Source organism: Haplochromis burtoni, unplaced genomic scaffold, assembly GCF_018398535.1.
Source record: "Haplochromis burtoni strain Fernald_Lab_line unplaced genomic scaffold, NCSU_Asbu1 Contig_38, whole genome shotgun sequence".
Lineage (NCBI taxonomy): Eukaryota > Metazoa > Chordata > Actinopteri > Cichliformes > Cichlidae > Haplochromis > Haplochromis burtoni.
This window is the reverse complement of record NW_024582399.1, coordinates 900,563-909,595: the sequence shown is the minus strand read 5'-3', so window position 1 is coordinate 909,595 and position 9,033 is coordinate 900,563. Positions and strand designations below refer to the sequence as shown.

At 40.1% G+C, this 9,033-nt stretch overlaps 1 protein-coding gene across 1 annotated transcript in view; it reads left to right on the top strand.

The window, feature by feature from the left end:
* The window catches only part of eed (embryonic ectoderm development), a 19,820-nt gene that overhangs the window by 7,632 nt on the left and 3,155 nt on the right, over positions 1 to 9,033 (top strand). The gene's annotated exons all lie outside the window — the stretch shown is intronic.

Below are 9,033 nucleotides of genomic sequence, written 5' to 3'. Positions count from 1 at the left end.
TGTGTGTGTGTGTGGCAGCTTAATAGGGATTGATAATAACGCATTTGTGAGTGTTTTTTGATGAGCTGGGAGATGTGAGGGTATCTCTCTCAGCTGCATACATATTAATAACACTTGGTGTTTGGAGGGAATACCACTGTTGCCTGTGTGAATGCACGTGCAAACATACGGGCAGACACACACACAAACTTGCACAAGACCGTGCACAGACTTCATTTCTTTTCCCTCTCTATGTCTGCTGCACATGTTAAGCCACGTACAGTGGAAATGCATAAACACAGGCAAGTATTTTCTCTTACTCGCCCAGTCTCGCTCTCTCACACACACTTACGCACTAATATATGCTCTCTCTGGGTGTGATAAACTTGCTTATGACAGCTAATAACTCCCCTATTCCCTCTGGTCTTAATTAGAGCCAGTTATTACAGAGTGTTTGATGCTCTCTCTCTCTTTCTCTCTCTATCTCTTGCTTATTTCTCTCCCTTTTTCCTCTTGCCCTCCTTCTCACACTGTTGCACAGCTTGATTCCAGCATGTTGTTTAGAGTGAAATGTGGAGAGGAACTCCTCTCCGCTTCTGTGTTGGAGGTCTCTGCATCCAGTCTGCTTTCCACACTTATATATCCCCTCACAGACAAACACATAATTACTATTCCCTTCTGCTTCTATCTCCTTTGCGCTTCGGTGTCTTGGCTCAACGTGGCTCCATGAAATTTGTAGTTTTGCCCTTCGTTTCACTGCTTTTTCTCTTTTTTTTCCCAGTTCAAAGTTAAGAATAGTTTGATAGATGGAGGGTAGAAGGAGGGCATGAACTGAACTTGAACTGACAACATAACTGATGCTTCTTTCATCTCCAAAACTTCATATTTTAGGGAAAAAACTTGTCCTTTTCTCACCAAAATTTATAAACGTTTTAAAACTATAGCGCCTTCTTCCAAAAAGTGTCATAGACCCAGGGTCATATGACTTAGTCAAACACACAAAGGACAGTATTAGCAGTAGTTTTGTAAAAAAAAAGAAAAAAAGAAGAAGAAGAAGAAGAAGAAGAAGAAGAAGAAGAAGAAGAAGAAGAAAGAGTTGAAGTTAAGTTAACCAAGGAATTCCAAAAACTGGCTAATGGAAATCAGTGAAATGCAGATTCTTTAGCGTCTTTCCTTCTATCCTCTTTAAGTTTCAAAGTTTGCAAAAAAAGAAAAGAAAACACATATAGCAAGTTAATAAAAGGTAGATGTACTGTAGCTTTGTACTGCTGATGCCTTGTTCAAAGATTAAATATACCCATATTAGATATATCCAGCATATCTAATAAAAATGACAGACAGTACATCTCTAATTTCGCCCCAAGGAAAGATATTGAATTACACCATAAACTGAGTAATACTGGATATTTTTTAATCAAATCTTGTTTTATATAGGCTTTTCTTTGTCTATTGCCCACAAGCTTCCAACGTATTCAAACCACTCAATATTTGATACAATATGCCCCCAAGAAAGAAAGTGAAGCGGAGAAAAATCTGGAGGCAGAATCAGGATGCACAAGGGGCTGAATCAGTGGTATTTGATTTGAAGAGCGATTGACCTCATGTATAATGCAGAAATTATCCCTGGTGCCAACATGATGTCATGATCTGAGAGGAGTATGTAGCGAGACTCTCGACATCAAATATTCATCATTACATGCACGTACACGTGCACACAGACAAACACACACACACACACACACACGTTCATACTGCATGTTAATTTCAGAAGTCTTGGGTTATACAGATAAATCACACTTCTGCGATTAAAAGCAAAAATTACAACATAATTTATTTTTACAAGGTTCAGCATACACAAGGCTATTTGATAAAACTGCCTGATACCTTTTGGCTTCCTTTGTGTTACCGTGAGGAAGAAAGCCTAAAGGCAGCACAAACATTTAACTTTGATTAGAATTACAAGAGTAAAACAAAACCTGGCCGGGAGGGAAAACTAAACAAAAGCGTCTGCAGAATCCAGCCCCTCATTTGTCAGTCTGTGCACCTTTGACTCCTTGCCACATCTCCTCACCTCGTGTTTTAGTGCAGATGCGTTTAATGAAGAGACACAAGGAGAGAGTAGCCAGCGCAACAGGCATTTAACAAAAGAATTTATCTATTTTTTTCAATTTCGTAGACATGAATTGTTACAAATTTAATGGCTAAACCTAACCTTGCAGCTTTTATGCCTGAAGTTAACCAAGCAACATATTTGTAATAAATTCCATATTCCAAACTCTATCACTTGGGCTCTGGCATAACAAGTCAAGTCGAAGTTCTCTTCCAACCCTCCAACTTTCAAATGTGGATCAGAACATCAAAATATGCCCAGCAACACAAAGCGATACACTAAAGCTTGTGACTATATATCACAAACTGCCAGGAATGGGTTATGATTATTATAAGTATAACAGTTGTTTGGTTTTGTTTTTGTTTTGTTTTTTGTTTAAAACCAAAGTCAGAGGATACACATAAGCAGACATGGAAAAAGATAGTAGTAAGCAGAATAACAGGCAGGTAAACTGGCTGGGAAAGCAGACTGAGGGACTGACATGGGAGACACGGGACTACTATGAGGCGCTGAACAGCAAATGAGACACAGGTGGAAACGATTAAGGCAGAGCAGATAATCACAGAGATGGGAAAACAAAGGACCAAAGCTACACAAAGAAAGCAATTACTGAAGGAAGAATGAAAGTGATTACAAAAGAACAACATGAAACTGACACTGACATAAGTGTTTGGGCATTTTTGGAATATGTTTACTTTTTCCTTTCTCCAAGGACAAGTGTTTTTTTTCTCCTCCTGCCCTGGTCCAGATACACCTTAAGGACCAGCTTGAGCCTCCATTCTCGGCCATGCCGTCTGCTACTCACCAGTGGTAAACTCCAAATGTTGTTTTTTTTTTCTATCATCCTCTGTGCTAATCCTGTTTTCTCCTTGTCCCCAGTTGCTTTAGTATTCACTAATTACCAGAACTCACCTGGCTCCTCGACACTGCTCCGTTCCTTCCCACGACTTCTGTTTGGACTTGCCTACTCACTAATCACATACCTGCCTGCCCTCCTGGACTGGGGAGCATAATCTGTTGGTTTTCCTTGGCTCAAAAACCCTCAAACCCCACTGGATGCCTCCTCCTGAGAATGTCAGCTCACAAGTGAGCAATCATCCTTTCCTGCCTCTCATACTATAAACTATATTAATGGAACACGCATCTCCAGACCTTTGGAATTAACTCTGCTCTCCTCTTCCCTAGTGCTTTCCCTCCCTGTGACCCTGAACTCTTGTTCTGACCTCTCCCATATTAGCTGGTTTCTCAAAGTCAGTTGTTTCAATAAAGTTTTTGCATCAACTAGAGTTGCCTAGTTTGAGTCTGCATGAGTTCCGAAGTGCATAAAGGCTCTTTTGGCGAGAGAGATCTATGTAAATATATAGTGAAGTGATACATGGGGTATTTTGTCTCTTTCTGTATGGCTACAAATTGTTTTGTCAGTAGGTTTAGTTTGGCAGTCAGTATCACCCTGACCAGATGGTACAGCTGAGCTGAACTGAACATAAATGAATCTAAAGTAGTGACATTATGGAGTGCTTTGCTGCCAGGACTATAATCACATCAGGCCAAACCTGGCACCGATATATAAAGAATATCATGTGCAAGAACCCAAAATCAGTTAAATTTCACAGAATAAAACTGCAAACAGCAAAAAATAAGACACACTGTGATTTGTTTGTAATTTGAGTAAGAAAACCTAAAAGAGGGGAGTGTAGTATCTGCCATGTGACCTTCTCTTCCCTCCCATCTAACTTCCACCAAAACTGTAGCTCGTTGGCCAACAAAGACCAAAAGAAAAAAACAGTCTTGTTTATTTAAGCCAACAGCAGAGAGAGGGAGACACTATTCTGGGCTGTGGTGTCTGTTATTCACTTTGCCAATTCACTGGTTTTAATTTTTGTGTTAAAGTTGAAAGTGTTAATTAGGGTGCTCAGGGATGTCTTTAGTGCTCTAGTCTTTTTCCATAGTTGCTGGGTAAATTGAGTGGGCTGTAATTGTGTGTGATGGCAGTTGATGAGGTTGTAAGCTGTGATCCAGAATGATTATGGCATTTCTGGTCCAGCCATTTTCATGCTGACACTGTGTTGTTTGAGCTGCTTATGAGAGGCAGTATTATGTAACAGTCACCACTTCTTTTCTTTCTTCCATTTTTTTTTGTTGTTTCTTTTGTTGGGGGAAATTACAGCTTGCAATAGAAGTTCAGAATGTCTGATAAAAATCAGCAGAGATGATATGAGGGAATCTTTTCATTCATTTTCCACCATAAATTTTCTTGTAACCTTTTGCACTCCAATCATTGCAGAACATTTAATCATGTAGCTCTACAAAACAGGCACTAAAGAGACTGCAAACCAAATACTTTTCTTGTACTACTCAGGTATCACTAAACCAACAATCCCTCCCCAACTTCAAAATGCACTCGGCACTTCTTCTTGATCCTATGTTTGACACCTTAATTAATCTAAAGGTGGACCATACGATGGAATACCCAAATGGTCATAGCAGAGCATTCAATTCCTTGTGTTAAAACAAAAAAAAGAAAGAAAAAAGGAGAGTATAACCAGCATGCCAGTACCACCATGCAATACTGAAGATAAGAGCCACAATACACAGTGCCTTCAGGATCTTAGGGAGGATCTTTTATGCCCCCAGGTGTATTGGCACTGTAAAAACTTTTTAACTAACTCTAATGGCCAGGGGTGAGGCTCTCCCCTGAGCTTCCAGATTTTGCTCCTATACTGAGGATCTGACAGTCAGATTCAGGAGTTCCCCAGACCGTTCTTTCCACAAACAGTCTGTTTCCTTGGAACTATTCAGGATACTTCCAAAAATACTCATTGGTTAATTGATTGTTAAATCCTAACATCTGTAGTTTTTATGGACATGTTTTAGTTCAGATGAAGTTTCCTTTAACATCGAAATCTACAGGTAAGATGTAAACAACATTATTCAAGGTATTAACAGGCCAGAAGTAAACCTATCTGGTTAGAATGCAAAGTTTTGCTTAGGTAATGATCAAACCTACCAGATCCCAATCTTGTTAAAAATGCAGGCCCCGCCCACCAGGACCCAAAAAAAGATGAACTGCCAGCAATCCCCTCCAAAGGTCCCATCTCCAAGCTCTGCTGGTCAGAGCTATTTGGATGCAACGGGAAAGGCTAAACACGGTATCAAGCAGGATTTTTAATGTAGTGGTTAATAGCTTTATGATAAACTGCCATTGTTTGCATCTAATATTACATGAGATGCTTGGTTAGCACAACAGCTGGACTGTGACGTTAAGATACTATGGTCTATGTTAATCACCATAAGCATTCATTCATAGCACTTTAACTCAGCGCTATCTGTTACAAATATCTGTTACTCCCATTGACAGAAAGAACACACATACACACACACACACACACACACACACACAAACTCACACTCATGAATCTCTTGCAGACTGAGACTCGGACGCCTCATTGACTTGCCATTAAAAGAAAGAGCCTTCATTAGTTAGGATCTCCCTCCGTAAAGGATACCAACTGTGCACATTTATGTGCAAAGGCATGCATGTGTGTATCAGAGGTTTGTTGTCTGAGACTTTTGCATCTAACCATTCAGTCAGTTTCCAGCACAACACGTAGCCAAAAAGGCGTATTCATTAGCAAGAGGGGGACCATTTCCCGGCACTTGGAAATTCAGTAAAGCGTACACGACCATGGCTGGAAGCTGAAAGTAAAAACAGATTGGGGGAGATTCAGACAAACGGAATGGAGGAATGCAAGTGGAACATTGTAGAACATTCCAGAAAGGATTGTTATCAAGAAACACTGATCCAGTCATCAACACACAGGATCAGAAATTCTTTCAGCCAGAAAGCTGATGCATTTCACTGGCTAGAAATTTTACAACGAGGAGGAGGAATGACAGAAATTATGTTCAGCAGCCTGAAATAAATGTAATGATAAGTAATTTTCTATAGCAAAGAGTGATTCTTACACTGCTTATCTGGGTCCAGGTCGCAGGGGCAGCAGCAGCTAATTAGATCCCTAATCCGCCTCAACTGTTTCTTTTTCGTTCCAGCTCTGCTCGTAGCCCCACTCTTGTAACCCCACCTGAATGACTTACTGCATCTCTTCACCTTATCTGTAAGGAAGAGCCCAGACATGCTGTGGAAGTTCATTTCCACTGCTTGTATCCACACTCTCATTTGATGGATCATTACCCAAAGCTCGTGGCCATAGATGAGGGTATTAAGGTAGATTGACCAGTGACTCCACAGCATTGCTTTAACTGTTTAGCTCTATCTTCACCATGATAGTGTTTGTATCGCTGCTAACACCGGACTAATATAATATACTGTACACAACTGTACAGAATAGAATAGAATAAAATAAAATACTATATACAATAGAATAAAATAAAATAAAATATACAATAGGATAAAGATAGAATACAAATATACAACTGAGTAAAAATACAAGTTTGGCAGAAAAGAGTATTGCACTTAGTCTTATTGCACATGTGTGGGTTTGTGTGGGTTTGATCAGCTGCAAAAGTCTTTGTTGTGGAGTCTGACAGCAGTGGGGAGGAAAGACCTGCGAAATCTCTCCGTCCCACACCGTGGGCACCGCAGCCTGCCACTGAAGGAGCTCCTCAGTGCTGTCAGAGTCTCCTGCATGGGGTGGGAGATGTTGTCCAACAGGGATGACAGCTTAGCCACCATTCTCCTGTCACTCACCACCTCTACTGGGTCCAGAGGGCATCCTAGAACAGAGCTGGCCCTGCGGATCAGCCTGTTCAGTCTCTTCCTATCCCCGGCAGAGATGTTGCCACCCCCAGCAGACCACACCATAAAAGACGGCTGAGGCCACCACAGAGTGATAGAAGGTCTTCAGGAGTGGGCCATTCACTCCAAAAGACCTGAGTATCCGCAGAAGAGGAGGAAGCCAGAGTACCTGGAGAGAAACCACCCAAACACTGGGAGAGCATGCAAACTCCACACAGAAAGGCCCTCCAAATATATAAAACTTTCCCACTCTCCGTCCGGGGAGTCTTTTAACCCTCAAGCTCAGGTCCTCTGCCAGAAGCCATTTTCATTTGCTTATCCAACTCAAGGTTGCAGAGGGGCTGTAACCTATTCTGCTGGGTGAATAGCAGGATACATCCTGCACAGTTCAGCCTATCGCAGGGCTAACGTTGACACGTTGGATCTCTATAATGGCTGTAAGTGTGAATGTGAGCACATGTGGTTGTCTATCTCTCTGTTAGACTGTTAACCTGTCCGGGGTGTCCGTCTCACCCCGCAACAGCTGGGTCTGGGCTCCACCCCATCCCCGATGATAAGTGGTTAAGAAAATGGATGGATGGCATTTCACATGAACACCCAAGAAAAAATTTACACACATATCTAACTTGGCAATTTATAACATTGCATGGCTTCGAAAGAAATCGGACTATTTTTTGATCCCCCACTAAAAACAGAAAATTACTGTTATTTTGTAGAGGCTTCAAAACAGTGTTTGTCCAGTCGAATGCTTTTAATGTTGCACAGAGGCAGTATTTTGTTTGCACAAAATATTCCATTTCCCTTAGAAGTAAGTAAATACAGTTTTATTTATGTATGATGCAAATGCATGGCAATTTAGCATTAACAGGACCAATTCATACAATCTACAACAGTGTTGTGCTGTCCTAATGAACTGAGGTCTTTCCTAGTTGTGCTATTCATCCCATGTGACAAGATTATATGGCATTATGCAGAGTAACTGACTACACCAGAACGTAATGTTCTTTTTTTAGTGTGCTTTTACATTTTGGAAGAAGTACAAATATATGGAGAAAAAGCTGCATGTTTAAACGGTGTAAGTTGTGCAAAAAGTATGCCGGAGAAAGAGAAAGTGTTAAAGCTAAACACATGAACTACTACAGGTGCATGAAAATTATCATCATGATTGTTGGTCCACCTTGTACAGCCTATCAAAACCATGCTATGTAATGATATTAAAGTTTGAGATCAGTCAAGACAACACAATTCTCAGTGCCAGACAAATCATGGGTGGTAAACAATAAGTGAATCAGGACGGTAGCAGATGTTACAGCGTGAGCTGTCCAGAAGCCGCAATGCGGTTGACAATCTGATTACATTACATGTGACAGATGCATATACGTATGGTGATGGAAATTCTGTTACACAGACACCTGTGCCCTGCTTATGCTTTACCTGAGTCAGTCAAGATGTGCTTTCATCTTAACTGATTTGATATTTGTAACAATATAATACCAGCATTAAATTAGTATTGGCTCGAGAAGCAATAATTCCATTGAAGCAGCCACCTCTGTACTGTTGTCATATTGAAAGGAACTGCACAGACAATTCCTCCTGACTATAATCTGGCAGGGGATTTTTCAAATGTGATGGCAGAGTGGGGCACCAGGGACCAGCGGGAAAACACAAGAAAAATGGCATTGCACAGGATCCTTCTATATTTAACACATTTGCATTGTGGGTAAAAAGATATATTAATCTTTTACATACTTTTAATTTGAGCTTTTATTTTTACTAGATTAAAAATAACAGTATTGTGTAAAAAAAATGAGATGCACAAACATGTCTACACAAAATCCTACGTAAGCAAAACTATTAGTAGCAAAATATAGCTAAATTTCATCATCATCATTTGTATGCTAATATATAATTTTAATATTGAAACTGCTGCTGGACAATTTAATTCAATTTAGTTTATTTTTATTGCACCAAATCACAACAACAGTGGCCTCAAGATGCCTAATATTATAAGGTAAAGACCAGTGTTGGTCAAGTTACTTGAAAAAAGTAATCAGTAACTAATTACTGATTACTTCCCCCAAAAATTAATCCCATTACTTTACTGATTACTTATTTTCAAAAGTAATTATTTACTTAGTTACTTAGTTACTTTTTAAAAACACGATTTACAACCTGAAGAGGTGATAAA